Below are 19,146 nucleotides of genomic sequence, written 5' to 3'. Positions count from 1 at the left end.
GTTGGTGGTCTTCAGGATGCGCCGTGGTGCGGGATAGTGGGTGGCAGGATTGGGTGGTGCTGATGGTGGCTAGGGGTGTCGTGGTAGGCGGGTTTTGGTGAGGTGTTGATCACGGTTTTAAAACCGTGAATGTTGTATGTATAGGGTTGTTTCACGTGTTTTAGGGGTTGGGTAAATGGGTTAACTTGTTTGTTTAAGACGGGTTTTGCTTGGGTGACTCGGGATTGTATTTTAGTCAGGTTTTAATATCGAAGCCCTTTAATAATAATAATAATTAATTAATTTGAATAATGAATATAAATTATAAATAAAAATAGAATGTAATACTTAGTAATTGATAGAAATTTATAATATATTTATGTTAGGTGACGATTTGTGAAGAAATTATAGTCGGGTTCGTATTGCTTTAATTATTTGGATCGCTTGAGCTTCTTAATTGGAATTGCTTGCCAGGTAGGGATAAATCCTACTCAACTCTCGTTTGTTATTGTACGATTTGGTGAATGGAACATATTTGATTTGTTTACGTATTGATATCATCGTAACTGTTGGAAGGGAGAATTATATTGCATTGTGTTGGTTGATATTATCGTATTTGTTGGAAGGGAGAATTATATTGCATTGTGTTGGTTGATATTAATATTTGTGATGAGGTGATTTAAATTGTTATCGTTTATTGTGAATGTGTAAATTGTGAAAAGCTGTGCGATAGTCAGATGTACGTTGTTGAGGGAGTTTGTACTCTGGGGTGATGGTAATATGTATGTTGTGAGGGAGGGGTACTATTACATAATGGTGGTACGTTGTTAAGGGAGGGGTACCAATTTAATGTGAGCATGTTGTTAAGAGATATATGCTAAGTCATGAGAAGGAGCACGTTGTTAAGGGAGAAGTGCAATGTGAACTAAATGGGATTGTCTATCGTATGTTCTTGTTGTTAGTGTTTATTCCTACTCAACCGCGTGGTTGACCGTGTATTCGTGAAAACATGTGATGAACCATAATGGGGAGTAGATTTGACAGGTACTAAAGATTAGCTGACTTGGGAGCTATGGGATGCGTGAGGACTTGGCCAGTATACTTAGAAGTCTAGACCACATACATTATTTAATCAATTAATTTATTTCCGCTGCGAGTTGTATCTTATTTTATATTAAGTTTAGTTGGTTAATTTGTAATAAACATGTAATCGCTAAATTTTATTTAAAGTACTTTGGTTTGTTTTACTTTAGTATTCACTACCTCGGGAAACCGAGATGGTAACACTCTCCTTTACTTGGGATGTCTAGCTAAAGGCTCCTGAATAAATGGGGGTTTTACAGTCGGAAATAGTTTAGAGTCTGTCGGTTGTCCATGTGGGTAATTTAAAGTCCGTTAGACTACGTACGAAGGCTAGCCAGCCATAGGAAGAATTAACACCTGAGGCATATTTGGGATATGTCCATGAATTATTTCTTCTTTGCACCCAAAGGCTCGTCAGCCGTGTTGCGGATATGATGGGGCTCGCCAGCCGCATTGAGGTTACGTTGTGAGGCTCGCTAGCCATGTTGAAGGTGCGTTTTGAGGCTCGCCAGCCATGTTGGAGGTACATTTTGAGGCTTGCCACCCATGTTGAAGGTGCGTTTTGAGGCTCACCAGCCATATTGAAGGTGCGTTTTGAGGTTCACCAGCCATGTTAAAGGTGCGTTTTGAGGCTCGCCAGCCATGTTGAAGGTGCATTTTGAGGCTCGCCAGCCATGCTACGGATGCATTTTGAGGCTCCCCGGCCATGTTGACTGTGCATTTTGAGGCTCGCTAGCCATGCTGAGGATGCATTTTGAGGCTCGCCAGCCATGTTGAAGGTGCTTTTTGAGGCTCGTAAGCCATGCTGAGGATGCGTTTTAAGGCTCGCCAACCATGTTGAAGGTGCATTTTGAGGCTTGGCAACCATGCTGAGGATGCGTTTTGAGGCTTGCCGGCGGCCATGTTGAAGGTGCGTTTTGAGGCTCGTCAGCCATGTTGAAAGTGCATTTTGAGGCTCGCCAGCCATGTTGAAGGTGCGTTTTGAGGCTCGCCAGCCATGTTGAAGGTCGAATGATCGACTGTGGGAAATAGTCGTGTTGGACGGGCTTATTTCGAGAGGTTGTTGAGTTAGTGGGCTCCGTGGGGAGGTCTCCGATATCCTGCTGAGGGAATTATGGTGTTTACATTGGATGTTTGTGGCACCGGAAAGAGATAGGCTTGAGCCTGGCTCCTGTGGACGGCGGTAATTTCGAATCTCGAAGAGAGGTAAGGGTTTTTACTGCCGTTGTTCGGAGTTTGTAGAAATAACGGATGTGAATTCCGCCATTTTGATGTTTGTTTCGGAGATAACGGTTTTAATTCCGTCTTCTTGTGATTTGAAATTTGTGAGGAGTAGTGAATTTGAATTTGACTACTTGGGTTTTGTTTAAAAAAGGAGACGGGTTTTAATGTCGGCATTTGAAATCGTGGGAATATAATGAATTGGAATTTCGCTGTCTTATTTTCTATGAGGAAGTGACGGTTTTTAATTCCGCTGTTCGAATTTTGAAATTTGTGAAAATATCGAATTTGAATTTCACTATTTTTGTTTGAAAATGTGACGGTTTTTAATGCCGTTGTTTGAAAATGGTGGGAATAACGAATTTGGATTATGGTATTTCGTTTTCTTGACAGGTGGCAGTTTTTAATTCCGCCGTTTAAATTTTGTGAAAATAGTGAGTTTGAATTTCGCCATTTTGTAATCGTATTTGAAAATAACGGTTTTTAATTCCATAATTTGAATTGTGTGAAAATAGCGAGTTTGAATTTCGCTATTTTGTATTTGTATTCGAAAATGACGGTTTTTAATTCCGTCGTTGAAAATAGGGAATTCGTGTGGAAATTGGGCCAAAACTCAAAATTTCGCTGACCAAGCAGGGAACACCCCAAAGAGGTGCGAGCCATCCTGCGATGCAAGGGGCTTCCCCTTTTTTCTGTAAAAAGACGGGAGGAGGCTTTGCTCTTTATTATCTTCATTTTCCTCGACATAAATCGCAAAAACCCAACAAAATCGCCATTTTCGACTTTGTCCTTTGCTTGTTTTCGTGCCATTGTCCTTATGTCATCTCATGGTATGTAAATCCTCTTGAATCCATTTGACTTTGTTTGCCTTTTTGTTAATTGAATTAGGGTGAAACCCTAACCCCTTGAAAATCGATTTGGGCGCTTTTATTTGGCCCATTTTCGAGTGAAATTGATGGTTGCATTAGGTTAAAAACCTGTTTATGAGCATAAGGGTGCTTTTAGTTATTTATTTTGGTCCCCATTCCCGCTCTGTAGGAGCAAAAAACGTGAATGAGACAAAAGTTCGTCATACACAATCTTGTGCTTGTTTGATTGAGTTGTGTGTCCTACTAGGTTGCATTGTAGTCAGGGAAGTCGTCATTGCCATATTGGATCTTCGTTGGACGTTGTGGGCAAAATTTGATTTTTGCCTTTGTGAGACAGTCTTATGCTGACGAAATAAGCGTCTGTTTGGGCTCAAACTGAGCCGGATTGTCTTGAAGTGGACCTTAACGGTAGTTTAGGTCACTTTGAGATGTGAATAAATCACGTTGTTTTGACGTCGTCGTAATTTAAAATTTTTGACCTATTTGCGCCCGAATAGGCGTAAAATTCCCTTTTTCGAGCTGTGAAAAATACCCAGTTGTGTCGGGAATTTTGATTGCTTATTTTTGCGGAACTTGTGTGGGCCATGAAGTTTTGGGTGGTTTTTGTAATTTTGTCGTTGTTTTGACTCGTCTTTTGTTTGAAAAGAACGCTGAGTCGGTTTTTTTTGTGAAGTGTTTTGCTGGATAGGTTTGGGCGGGTTTGCCCTTGTTTTTGCTTTGTAGGTGATTTTTTTGGATTTTGTCCATTTTGTGCCGTCGTAATGCCGAAATTTCGGCTGACGTTCTTTTTGTTTTGTCCTGATTTCAGGCGATTGTTCTGGGCTTCTGTGCCCACTGGGTCCGTGGCTGAGGCCTTAAAGGAGGAGGATGATCCAGAGGGAGGAGAGACGGCTATTGTCTTGTCCTTGTCGAGTTGTGTTTCTCCCTGGTGGCCTTTTTCCAGCCTTTGATCGCATGTCGATCATCGGCTGTTGTCTGCAGAAATTTGGACGTCTAATGGTTGGGATTTAACACCAGTGCGTCATTCTACGTTGCCTTTCTCGATCATCGCTGACTTCTAATGAATGGGGGTTAACGTCGGGGTGGCACCCTGTTAGGATCTTTTACCTCTTATTAGAATCTTCTAATTAGTTTCTAAATTACTCACTAATTTAGAATAATAGATCCAGTACATGCAATATGTAAATAAAATTGAATAACGAGAAAAATGGATTTTTCCTTACATTGGAAGAACGAAAATGGGCACCAGATAGAACTCCTTCCTAAACTTGATCTTGAGCTTAATAATATTACGAATGATCCTCCAAGATCACCAAGTCTTCAAAGTAGAAGACCTCCTCTTAATTGCACCCAAGAACTTACCCAAAACTCTAATAAATATTAACTAGATATCTTATTAGAGTACCCTTGAATTAATATGTAAAATACAAGAGATAATACTAATCTAATTAGTTTTTTATTACTAGTAAATCTATGAGAGAATTTTAGAGAGAGGTTATAAGAACTTTCACATGCAAAAGTCAAGTAAAAATTGAGCAACAAAATTGCTCTATATGTGGGTGTGTACCGTCCAAGGGAAAGGAGAGGGAGTGTGTTATTTTTTTAATAATTGTCTTTGCATGCTTGTAATTATAGCACACATAGAAAAGAGAAAAAGTAATTTGGAAAAGAAAAGGTGTAAGAAGCATGCATGAACATAATGATTGTGTCCAATGTCCTCTTTTTCCTTCAATTTACACGACACACCCATACACATATGGGTCCATCTTGTCTTTACAATTTGTCTCACAAATTAATATAAAACTTTCATTTTTATCATCTTATATGATAAAAATGTTTCCCAATTATTTTCGTCTTGTAACACTCTTAATATAAATATACGTAAATATAATACGTACTAATACTAACACAATTAGTCAATTAGTACGATTTTATTGACTAATTTATTATTCATTTAATTATCGCATAATTAAATAATAATAACTTCAACCGACATGAGTTCTTAACTCGATCTCTCTAAATTATATTACTCCACTAACTTTTAGTCAGTTTATCAATGGACTAATTAAACTGTATCTTTATACAAATAATTAGTTTATTATTGGGCCTCGTTCCTATAGGTGTGACCTAAAGGGATCAACCGATCATCACCGTCAAACGACAGTAGCGTCAAACCCTAGTCAGCCAATCGTTACCGATATATGTTGATCAGTTGACATATAATGAATCATCCCTTTTGTATTCTTATTATGATATTTAATTATGTGATTGCACAATTGTTGAGGACACATACTCCAATAATCTCCCACTTGTCCGAGACAAGTGTGCGTCACCAATTCTCTAGACCTATTATATATCCCACTCAATGCAAGGTGTCTTGCAGGTCATACTTGCATTTGATCATATCTAGAGTGGTTTCCTCGATCTGGAGAGTAACTGTTTGACCGGAATTATCTACCATAGATACCTTCCAAGCGTGGCCACGCATTTTCAGTTCACTACTCCTCGAGTGGCCCTAAGATTTAGTTAACCTTGACAAGGGGGTGGACAATTCGTATCGCACTATTCCTCTCAAATAGCCACAACTCATCATGACCCAAAAGATGCCCATTTGACTCCGAATATGGTAGTTGTAGAGCAAAAATCAAAGTCAATTAGAAATTGTGCCACCTTGGGCGAACAATCTCTAGTCAAAGAATCGACTCAAAAGAATACTATATTAGCTCTCACCATGACCAGACTATATAAAAAATTACAAGAACTCTATAAGCGGTCACTGCCCAACATAGTGTCCCATACAGTCTGCCTATGTGATCGATTAGTCATCACTCATGACCCTATGACACTTGAACTTGCCATCAATCGACTCACACTCTAGTCACTAGGAGACGTCACCTCATATAAGTGACTAGGGGCCAATACTATGATAATCCAGTTCACTTTAATAGGGTTCAATGTTGTCCTTACAACCTATTTTGATATAACAAAGTAATAAAAGAGTTTTAAAATAAAACTCAAACGATAAATGTGATTATCATATATGAACAAACAAAACAATGTAATCATTTCGTATCTCATAATCTAATACAAATTAGGCATGTGTTTAAGACCCATGGATACTACGTATTGGTCGTGATTAGCCTGCGATAAAGGCTTGGTTTGAGGATCACCAATATTATCATCTGTCCCAACCTTACAAATCGTTATTTCCTTCCTTTCAATGTAATCTCTAATGACATGAAATTTTCTAGGTACATGTCTAGACTTGTTGCTAGACTTGGGTTCTTTAGCTTGCAAGATGTCCCCACTGTTATCACAATAAAGTGTGATAGAATATTTAGCAGAAGGAACTACTCCTAGCCCCTCTAAGAACTGCCTAATCTATATAGCTTCCTTGGCAGCTTCAGATGCTGCAATGTACTTAGCCTCCGTTGTAGAATTCGCAACGACTTACTCCTTAAAGCTTCTCCAGCTAACCGCACCACCATTTATCATGAAAACAAAGCCAGCTTGGGATTTCACATCATCCCTATCAGTTTGAAAGTCGAGTCGGTGTATCCTTTCACACACAGCTAGGAATCTCCTCCAATTACCAAGAATGAATCCTTAGTCCTTCTCATATACTTATGGATATTCTTGACGGCTATCCAGTGACTCTCACCTGGATTGGCTTGATATCTACTCGTCATGCTCAAGGCATATGAGACATCGGGACGTGTGCATATCATGGCATACATGATCGATCCAACAACGGAAGCATAAGGAATCGATTCCATGCGTTCAACATCCTCGGGTTCAGTGGGTTACTGTGACTTGCTCAAAGTGATCCCACTACCCATTGAAATAAAACCCCTTTTGGATTTATCCATGCTGAAACGATGAAGAATATTATCAACATAAGGCTTTTGACTTAATGCCAATATCCTTTTAAATCTATCTCTATAGATCCGGATACCTAATATGCATTGTGCCTCTCCTAAATCTTTCATCTGGAAATGATTTCCTAACCACCCCTTTACGAAGGTAAGTATAGGTGCATCATTCCCAATGAGTATTATGTCATCTACATACAAAATAAGGAAGACAACTTTGCTCCCACTAAACTTCATGTATAAACACGGTTCTTCGATACTTCGAGCGAAACCATTTTCTTTTATGACATGATCGAAACGATGATTCCAACTTCTTGATGCTTGCTTAAGACCATAGATGGATCTCTTTGTTGAAGTATGTGTCCTCAACAATAGTGCGATCACATATTAAATCTCGTAACAAGAATACAAAAGGGATGATTCAATTATAAAGTCAACTGATCAACATTAATCGGTAATGATTGGCTAACTAGAGTTTGACATTACTGTCGTTTGACGGTGGTGATAAGTTGATCCCTTAAGGTCACACCTATAGGACGATTCCCAAACTGTAAAGTTAATTAATCGTCTATTGATACGGATTAATTAAAGGAACAATTGACAAGAATAATTTTACCTTTTACCCCTCTTCCTAAAGTAATCCCACCTTTTAGTAATCCCAAAACAGTCCCACCTTTATACCCTATCTTGTTTAAACAAACCATATGACTTGTAACCTAGTTGAGCGGTTACTTAATTGAAACAAAGTAGAAATCACCGAATGAACAGCCGAACATGTGCTCTAATGTGCTTTAATAACATTGTCACCCTTTAAAAAACAAGTTCTTAGCTACTGAACTAAATTGAGTATCAACATTCTCATGCTTATGATGACGTCGTCTTATATTCAATATCATCCTTCCAAAGTTGCTCTCTCTTTGCGTACAAAAAGTCTACCGCCGAAATCACAGAATCTCCAGCAACGTGAGAGAATCTCGATGTGTTGCGTTTTAGGAGGGAAGTGATCCACGGACTTCAGGGAAGGTACTGTTTGGGTAATGAAGACGACAACAAGGTAGGTGTGCCATGTAAATCACACGAGAAAACCATGGTTTGGTCGTGTATGTCACATCAACCTGGGCGATATCGTGTACCCGTGTGCGACGTACGAACACACCCTGGTGTTGTCGTCTCTTGTACATGAACCTTCCCTGGTCAAGTCGTGGATTCAAGCGAAACCTCTCTCCTCATATTGTGTGTTTCACACAAACAACCAATTCATCGGCTAACAGCGCATTGTCTGTCGAGTGTAGTTGACTATAGTTAAATAGAAAGCTCATCTTCTTGATTCAGAAGTATAGTCACAGGCAAATTAATAGTGAATGTGATAAATTGTTGGGCAAATTAATTAACTGTGAATTGGATAACTTGTTGGAGTCGTAAATTCAATTGTCTTGAAGTTCCAAATATATCTAAGTGTAGGCTTAACAATGTAGGGATCGATCAGAATAACGCATGTAAATTACTGTTGCTTGTGATTGAATTCAAATTGTTTCAATGGTTTATTCAAGATTATATATTTTACAAAATCGGAGATGGAGACGGGTATTAAAAGTGGGTAGAGAGAACCACTCAAATTTTTTTAAAGGGAGAGAAAACATTCACTTAGCTTGATACAACCTCTTACCGTAGGTAATATTTAAATACAACTCATTTTAAGAAGATTGAGTGTAAAGGTAGAATTATATTGAGAATAACAAAAGGTGGGAGTATTTTGGGAAGAAAGGTAAAAGGTGGGACTATTATTGTCAATTATTCCTTAATTAAATCCTTAAATTGAACAAATTTATTTATAAGTGAGAATTTTATATCTTATTGTAACAGGATTAAATAAGATTTATTTTAGTAAATAAAATGTTATATTACTAAAATTGATTAATGTTTATGAAACATTTGAGATAAGAGAAATTAGTTAATCATAATTGCAAAATGTTGTAGATTATATTAACTAGATTTAATGTGACCCATTTTATATACATGTAATTGTGAATTACTTGTCAATTTGTTAAATGTAATTTTATTTAATATATAATGATATTTGTTTTGTTAAATATGCATTATTATGACTAATGACATGTCACAAAATATTACAAATGACAAATTACAAAGTTAAAATGAAGTCCATTTTATATGGTAAAACCGGTTTTAGGGGTGTTGTAGGGTGATTAATTTTGTTCTTATTTTATTCATTTGCATGCTTAAGGACACCTTGATTGCATAGCCTTAATCTAGTCTACTAGCTAGACAAGCATGCAATTAAAATAAGAAAAAGAAATCCGTCACCCTACCCTATGCAAAATACCGGCCACCCCCTTATTACATGGGAAGTTGTTCTCATTTTTGCATTTCTCACTTCTTCTCACATATTCAAAATGCATAAAATTGTTTCATGCTTAGAATTTGTTCTAAAAATCTAATATCATCAAGAGAATACTATTGTAGTATTAAAATTAATATTAGATCTAAAATTTATGGAGACTAATACATATTATCTAGTTAGTAATAGTATTAGTGTTTGGGATAGTCTTGGGTGCAACTAAAAGGAGAGTTCCTTTCTTGGAGCTTTGTGTTTTTGGAAGATCATCCATCATAATAAGCTCAAGATATAGATTAGGAAGGAGTCCTAATCTAGTGCCCAAAAGTTCCATCCATATTGTATGTAAGAAATATAATTTCTCCTTTTTGTTCATTTTGTTATGCATACACTAGATCCACAAGGTTTATATTAACAAGTTAACTAAATCACCATTAGAAGAGTCTGGTATATGAACCTAACAATTGGCATCAAGAGCTTTGGTGTTGCATGAATAATCGGTTTGATTTTTCCGAGTTAAATGTAACTTAATTAAAACTTGATATTTTAGATTTATAATGATAAATCACGAAAACATTTTGCATACAATATATTCTGGTTCTAAAATGTTTTTAGGTCATATTGATGAATGGATGATTATTGCTTATTTTAATGATTTTTAGTGAAATAATTACATTTTATTGAGTAAAATGAACTTTTATTTACAAAAAATAGTTAAACTTCACTAATGACCGTGAGTTTTTAGTATGAACTCACATGCATATTTTTCATACTGTATGTAAAATTTCGGATCATTGTGATTAGTTTTGCATGTTTATGATTTTTATGTGATAAAAATGGTATAAATGGAGGTTAAATGACTAAAAATAGTTAAACTTCGAAATAGGCCATGAAATTTTAATATGATGTCACATGCATATTTAAAGATTGTATGTAAAATTTGAGATAAATTTGATTTATTATGCATGATTTATAGTTTTAATGGTTAAAATGATATAAATAGTGACTATTTTTAGAAAAAAAATAGCTAAAATGAATTTTATGACATGAAATTTTTCACTAATGTTGTATATATGATATGAACATCTGATCTAAAGTTACAAGATTAATTTTGAATGATTTGGTATGTTTATTGATTTTTATGTGATAAAATCGATAAAAGGGCAACTTTATTAGTTAAGAATGTTCAAAATTTTGATTTTGATTTTGCCATTTCCAGAATCTGGACATTATTTAAGAATGTTCAAAATTTTGATTTTGATTTTTCCATAATTTCTATGTTTAATTTCGATTAAATGGTAAAAGTTATGATTTATACGTTTTATTAATGAAGTAAATTATAAATATTTTGTGAGCAAATTTTATTGACGTTTTTTTGGAATCCTGGTAATATTTCAGTATTTGCAAAAAGGTGATTTCGAATTTTTCCAAATTTTAACGACTTATTAGGAACTATTTCATAATTGTTATGATTAAAAGAAGTTTAATAAGCAATATTACAAAACCAAGTTGAATTATTGTCAAAAATTGAGTAAAGACTAATATTGAGTCCTAAGAGAGTTACAGTAATTAACTTGGGCTTAAATTTTATTTAAGTATTGATTTGTGATTTTTATAAGTTACAATCACGCATTTCCATAAAACTTGATTATATAAGATATAAGGTTTAAGTAGGGCGGTTTGGCACATTAATTTGGCATGTTAGACACATATAATGATGCTGCATTTTTATTTATGAATGTCATAATTTTATTGGTGTAATTTTGAATTATGTAATTTTATCTTAGTATGGCCTTAGTTTTACTCGGTATTAGCCGTAATGTAAGGGATTACCGATTCGGTTGTAATTTAACGTGATCTCGTATCACTTTTTTTTTTATTAGATTCATTTTTACAAATGTATAATAGAAATTCTATGTAATTTTATTATTATTTATAATTACGGAGTTTCTTCAAGACGGTGCCAATCGGAAAGGCGTTCCGATCTAGACAGAGTCCTTGAGAAGCGTGCCACTTGAATTTCAAGGGACCAATGGAGATGGTTTCCAAATTTGTAAATAGATTATTATATTTTCTATTTTAGGAAAGCCATACTAGGAAATTTATTTATTGCTTATGCATTTTCATTATATGTTGCATGCATTGCCAAATCGCCATAAACAGCACATGCATATCATATCGAGTAATCGACCGTGTCAATTATAATTATCATTAGTTCGAAAATTTAGTTCACTTAAATTTGATAGATAATGAATTGACTCGACCTCACACATTTTAAAGATTGAGACATAGCCTTACCAAATAGTAGGAACCCATGAATCTCAATTTCATAAGGGTACAATACGATTTTTCGGGGTGCTCTCTAATGACGTTGGGTAAGTGGGGTAATAAAATGTTATTACATTTCGAAATTTGGTTGATCTCAACAAAAGTATTAGTGGGACCGTTGTCCCAATAGGTTCGGGCTAAAGATGAACTTAACGTAAATTCATCGACTGAGAGTTCTAATTGTAGAATCGGTTAAAAGGGTTAACCCACTAAGTTATATTAATAAGAGGTGTAGAGGGCCCGTAGGCTCACATCCAAAGTTAATATGAATTTTGGGTCTTGGAATCATTTATATAATTGGGTGGAGGTCATTATATAAATGTTAAAACATGCTAAAATATTTTAGATATAATGATGAATGTTTAATTTTCCCACTATTATGTTGTTTTTAATGTTGTTCTATTTCATTACTCCTACTCATATGCGATATCATTCGATTGTAAGACGAGTCTCCACTAAACTACTATTGCTAAGGACAAAGAATCTCTTTCTATTAATGAACTGTATCATAGGTTGTGGACTAGCTCCATAGGAATCGTTCTATTCCATAGAACTCGATAGGAATCATCCTATTCAAATATAAGATTAACATCTTAAATTCCTTACATACATATATATAATTTCTTATGAAGAAGCATGATTAGAAGTGATGATTAGTCAAAATATGTTTTGATAATATCTTCTATGCATCCACGGTTCAAAATTTTTATTGCTTAGCCTAAACACTTGTCATCAAGCACTTAAGTTGTTAAGAACATGACAATGTTAAATTGGTAAATTAATTTGTTAGAAATTTTGATTAATCAAATACCACAATAGAGTTCATCCTTGTGAAGGATTAACTAGGAATTTATATGAAGATAAGTCGTCATCAAGTAGAAATTCTTGAAGTAAGTGGGAGCAATAAGAAGTGAGTACCTGTCTTAATTGTTAAGAATAAAACTAGGCTCGAAAGAGAAAGTGTTGGACTCTAAAATAGAAACAAACCCCAAATAAGTAAAGATCTAGGAAGTTGGTCGTGTGACTCCAACATAATCCCTCCTTGAATATCTATGACATTGACATTGCATTCTTGCTAATTACTACATCATGAGTATTTATTTGGATCACTTGATTTGAGTCGTTTTAATTCGATGTTGATACTAATGGTTTGATTATTCCAGTTGATACTAATCTTTTGATGTGTTTCTCGTTTATGTGACCTAATCGACAATGCCAAATGTAAGATTTATTTGGATCACTTGATTTGAGTCATTTTAATTCGATGTTGTAGATATTTATTAGTTGAGTTTGAAGTGTCTGGAAAATAAATACCATTAATAGAAGTGGCTTGGCCCACTGTAACTCATTTTTAGACAAAATACAATGATTGTTTTTTATGGTAAAAGGAAACCTTTCAATGTCTAACATAGAAACGGAAATAATATTCTTAGACAAAGTGGGTACATAATAACAATTATGAAGATACAACTCAAAACCACTAGCTAAGGCAATCACATAGGTCCCCTTTGAAATGGCGGTTACCGTAGATCCATTTCCTAATCGGAGATCCACATCACCCTTGCTTAGTGCTTCCACATTTCTTAGCCCCTGTAAATGATTACATAGGTGAGAACCGCAATCGGTATCCAATACCCAAGTTGAGGTGGATGTATAATTAATATCAATAACATAAATCTCGGAAGAAATATTACCGACTGGAGTAACATGTCCAACCTTGATATCTCCCAAATACTTGGGTCAATTTCGCTTCCAATGGTCCATGACATTACAATAATGACATTTATCATTGGTTTGGGCACCCTTCTTGGTTTTGGTTGTGGTAGTCCCACTATCCACTTTCATTCCATTATTGGGTTTGGGTTTCTTACCCTTCTTTGTCTTTCTTTTAAAATTACCATTACTCCTTTTAGTTGCAAGGACATTCTTGCTAGAACTCCCACTCATTTTTTTTAGCTGAAATGTGAGTATATATATATATATATATATATATATATATATATATATATATATATATATATATATATATATATATATATATATATCAATCAAACAACCAGTCAATATACAAAGGTTTGGGGTTCAAACCCCCTTATGCTCCAAAACAAACAACCAACCAAAGCTAAAACAAGCAACCAACATTACAATTCAAAGCAATTTAGCCATCCATTTGTTATGCGAATCACTCCAGGGCCAGTTTTGCTACAACCTCTCCTTCTTGCAATATCCTCAACTTGAGCTACTACAATTTTAGGTCTCAGGACTGACAACTAAAGCCTTGTATTGTTTCTCTGGTGCTAGATAGTATAAAGATAGACATTGAACAACATAGTCATTGCTTTCCATTGCATACTGTTTTTCCTACCATTCTGAAGCTCAGTGAGACTAGGAAAGGATCTCCCCAGTCAGACAGCAAGAGCTTCCCTGATTTTGCAGCTGTAGATACAATCATAGAACAGATGAGCTATAGTTTCAGGTAACTTCCCACAGATTAAGCATAGATTGTCCTCACAGTAGCCAAACTGGAAAAGTCTGGTCTTAACATTTAACCCCTCCTACATTATAAACCAGGAAATGATTGAGTGTTTGGGTATGTTCCAGCTGTTCTATACCAGAGAACACCAATCCAATTTAGGTTGTTTAGTACAGAGCCATATATATCCATTCTTGATAGTGTAACCTTTCTCATTAGGCATCCAGCAATTTTCAGTAAATCCCTCCTTCAGTTTATCCCTAATCTTGCATATATTTTTCCCAGTCCAAGGAGAATCCGCAGGGGGGGAATAAGAGTGAGATTTCTTATTTCCCCTTGTTTCTACAAACAAGGATGCCATAGATTTAGTGAGATAATCTTCACAAGATTCTCTCACCAAAGTGGTGGGCATGATAATGGGAGTGGGAGGTGTGCAAGTGGTAAGATAGGAAAGATTCCCATCCTCACTGATGCCAAAGCGTAGTTCTCTAGTCGTATAATTGTCGTATATGGAGCATTTTTCATTGAATGATTGGAGCCATGAATCAATGGTGATCAGTGTAAAAGAACTAGATGAATCCATTGCGAAAAATAACTACAAAACAGAGATGGAGGAAATAATTAACATTTATCGTTTTAGACTTGTAAAATATTTCAACAAGTTTAGCATTTATATAATGACCTCCACCCAATTATATAAATGATTCCAAGACCCAAATTCATATTAACTCGGTTGTGAGCGTACAAGCCCTCTACATCCTTACTAATATAATTTGGTGGGTTAACTCATTTAATCGATTCTACACTTAGAAATCTCGGTCGATGAAATTACACTAAGACACCAAATTTGGTCAAGGCATCTTGGAAAATAAACATGGTTGGTAAAATCGATTTCTTAGCAAGAGACACAAAATTTTTCCTATGAGAATCGGATGTGAAAGTTACCTCCGAATATTTTTCTAGTTGATCAATAACCGGGATAGAAGTAGTAGCTTCCACCATAAAAATAGGAGTTTCTTGAATTTCTATTCTTGCTTGTTGAACCACCAAAGCCTTTGAGGCTTGAAGTGCTTGTTGCCTTTTGGAAAGGTTTGGTTTTCTAGGTGCCTTGCTTCCACCTTTGGTCCTAGCCATTGTTCTTCTCCTTGTATGTATCAACAACCAAAGATTTGCTTGAATTCTTCTAGTATCCTCAAGCTTCAATGAATACCAAATCGATTTAGGATTTTCGAAATTTGCCTTTAACCCTAGAAAATCGATTTAATTTTTGAGGATTTGGATGTTTGAATGGCTTTTTGTTGATAGAGGAGTGATTTGTTTAAGTTTTTAGGAAATTTGGAATTGATTTGGGTGAATTTTGTTGAGGAAATTGATTTTTATGGTTAGAGGGATTGAGGGTTTTGGAGGTGTGTTTGTGTTTTGAATAAGTGAAATGAAATGGGGAAGGGGGTTTTAATCCTGTGTTATTGTATTATAGTAGGGGAGACGAGCGTCTGCAGCACGGGACGCTCGGATTCTTTGTCAGCCAGTTTCAGAAAATGCAACCCGTGCTGAGACGAGCGTCTTCAGTAGGAGACGAGTGTCTTTTTGTAAGAAGACGAGCGGATTCTATTGAGGACACTCGGATTCTTGGTTAGGGAGAAATCCCAGATTTTAATAGAAGCAGGATGAGCGGATCTTCACTGAGACGAGCGGATTTCTTTAGGAGACGCTCAGATTTTCAGTCAGAGAAAAATTTTCCCTTTCTAGCTCTCTCAGGACGAGCGTTTTTCTCACAGGATGCTCGGATTACAGCCAGGACGAGCGGATTCTTCCTTGGACGCTTGGATTGCCCCTGTACCTCACGGATTCAGTTCCACCCGTGGGTATTCCGTAACCCAAGTCATTTCCTCTTCATTCCTTTTATCTTCATTGTGGGGGCACTACGAAGGCTTGGATAGCCTAGGCAATTGCTATCCCCACACTATGTCAAAACACTACACATCAATAAACATATAAGTCCCTCCCTCACCTTCTCTCAAAATGATAATCTTAATCAAAGCATAAAAATATAAATTCAAAATTGACAAAAATGCAATACAATAAGTACAATGCAAGTTAAGGGGTTAGAATATTTACAAATGGTGGTTTAGGGAGGACTCTACCAAACTCTCATTCATGTATGAGATGTTAAGGGGGCATAGACAAGGTGTTGTTGATGTTGCTCAACACCTTGAAGAAGTAATCGAAGGCTTGTTCATTGTCTTAATAAAGATCTTCAATAAACCTTTGCATATGTTGTTCTTCATTGTGGTTACTTGAGTGGAAATGGTCACCAAAGTCTTGGTCTTGGTTCATAGCATTACCAATATAAGGGTTGAATAACCCTTCAAACTCATCATCCCATAGACCGCATACTTCATCTACTTGTTCCCCAATAGTGTCATGAGTTGATGAGAACAACCCCTCTTCCTTCTTGTCATTATGCCCAATGAGGCTTTCTTCTTCTCTTGTCATGAGTGATGGTGAGTTATTCAAGCTCTCATACTTGTTGGAACATTCTTGCTCTTTGGATGGAGCATCTTGGAGATTATCCACTTTCTTCTCCCATATGGGCGGTGATTCTTTACCCATAGCTTGTTCTTTTCATTGAGATGCCAACTTCTTCCTATCACTTTCTCGGCTATAATGATCAATCATGAAACATGGCTCATGTAAGCGGGGAGCTCTCATTGTCTTGTCAAGGTTAAAAGTGATTGTTTCATCTCCCACTTTAAGTGTGAACTCTCCATATTTCACGTCAATCACCGCTCATGTGGTGTGTAAGAATGGTCTTCCTAAAATGATAGGAATGTTGGAGTCTTCCTCCATGTCAACAATAACAAAGTCCACCGGGATGAAGAACTTGCCAATTCTTACCGGCACATCCTCCCACACCCCTAAAGGTGTCTTCGTTGATCTATCTGCCATTTGAAGTGTGGTATTAGTGCACTTGAATTCTCCCATTCCTAGCCTTTTGCACACCGAGTATGGCGTGACACTCACACTTGCCCCAAGGTCACATAAAGCTTTGTTGATTATAGTGTCGCCAATAGTGCATGGAATAGAGAAACTTCCCGGATCCTTGAGTTTTGGAGGTGAACTTCCTTGTAGGATGGCGCTACTCACCTTGGTGAATGCAATAGTCTCTAGCTTCCGGATAGATTTCTTCTTTATAAGAATATCTTTCATGTATTTCGCATAGGCCGGAACATGATTAATCAATTCGGTGAATGGGATTGAGACTTCCAAGTTCTTCACAATCTCCATGAACTTTCCAAGTTGTTCATCAAACTTAGGCTTAGCTTGTCGACTTGGAAACGGAAGTCTAATAACAATAGGCTCTTTCTCCTTAGCCTTTTCTTCATTCTTCTTCTTTAAAACTTCTTGAATGGTGGGTTCTTCTTCTTTCTTAGAGTTTTCAACTCTTTCCTTGTCACTAGCATTCACAACATCTTCATCAATGGGCCTTTTCGGCCCTTCGTACCTTGTGCCACTCCTCAAATGGATGGCACACACTGACTTATGTCTTGGGGGATCACCTTGAGGTGGTAATTGCCCCTTTTGTCTTTGAGAACTAGAATATGCTAATTGAGACATTTGGGTCTCCAACATCTTTGTGTGAGCTAGTATGTTGATAATGGTGATGTCTTTTACTTGGCTATCCTTTTGCATTTGAGAGAAAAACTCTTGTTGGTTCTTTTGCATTTGGAGGACCGCTTTTTGAACATCAAAACCTTGTTCATTTTTTTGATTGTATGGAGGTTGATTTTGATAACTTTGGTTTTGATTGCAAAAGGGTCTTTGAGCTTGGTTTCTCATTGCAGGTGGGGTGTATGTTTGAGGGTTTTGACATTTTGACTTTTGTATGAAATATTGGGGTGAAATTTGGTGTTTTCATTGTAATAGTTGGAATAAGGGGTGCCACTTATGTATGCTTGGAAAGCATTCACTTGTTCCCCTACATTCACTTTGGTCATGTCCCAATGTTCCACAATTCTCACATACTCCACCTGGAATTGATGATGATGCTACCATGGCATTAACATGTTGCTTAGGTGATTTGGAGGCCTCTTCAAGTTTAGCCATGGCCTTCTCAAGCTTCAAATTAATGGTATCAATATGAGCACTAAGTTGAGCACCCAATTGAGTAATGGAGTCCACCTCATGCTTTCCTCCTCTAGTAGCCTTCCGAGGTCTACTATATTATGAGTTATGGACCGCCATTTCATCAATTTTGTTCCATATTGAGAACTTTTCGGGAGTCTTCATATAGACCATTCCAAAATTGTTGTACAAGGAACCACTCGCTAAGTCCATGGTGTTGACAAGACCGACAAGTGTCCTTGAATCTCTCCCATGCTTCATACAAAGATTCCTCATCCCTTTGTTTGAACCCGGTGATTTGGGCTCTCAACATGTTAGTCTTTTCCGGAGGATAGAATTTTTTTTAGAAAGCAAGTGCCAATTTCTTCCAAGAATCAATACCAAGAGTAGCCTTATCTAGGCTCTTCAACCATTGTTTCGCGGTACCAATCAAAGAAAAAGGAAATAAGACCCATCGAATTTGGTCTTGAGTAACTCCGGTTTGAGAAAGCGCATCACAATAGTCACAAAAAGTCTCCATATGAGAATGAGGGTCTTCACTAGGCATCCCTTCAAATTGACTTCTCTCAACCAATTGTATAAATGCGGATTTGGCAATAAAATTACCGGTTAAGTGTTGTGGTGTAGGTGTACCATTTGGTAAGTTCTCCTCGGTTGGTACGAAATGTGATGAAAATTTAGGCATTGTGGGTTGATTTTGTGGTGGGTTTTGTATTGGGTTATCCTCTCCTTCTCTTGCAAAAGGGTTGATGAACTCAATGTTATTTTGTTGGATGTCCACAATCTCACCAATACCTCTCAAAGTATTTCTAGCAAGTCTTCTATTGTTGGTCAAAGTTCTTT

General features: G+C 36.5%; 1 non-coding gene across 1 annotated transcript; it reads left to right on the top strand.

Annotated features, from left to right (window-relative positions):
• Positions 1 to 18,509: 18,509 nt before the first annotated feature.
• LOC141603706 (small nucleolar RNA R71) lies at positions 18,510 to 18,616 on the top strand. The gene has a single exon (XR_012525563.1). It is a non-coding gene; the product is annotated as a small nucleolar RNA R71 (small nucleolar RNA).
• The last annotated feature ends 530 nt before the right edge of the window (positions 18,617 to 19,146 follow it).

The sequence above is a fragment of the Silene latifolia genome, chromosome 9 (genome assembly GCF_048544455.1).
Source record: "Silene latifolia isolate original U9 population chromosome 9, ASM4854445v1, whole genome shotgun sequence".
NCBI classification, from domain to species: Eukaryota; Viridiplantae; Streptophyta; class Magnoliopsida; order Caryophyllales; family Caryophyllaceae; genus Silene; species Silene latifolia.
The sequence above is the reverse complement of the archived record's forward strand: the minus strand, read 5'-3'. Positions and strand labels throughout refer to the sequence as shown.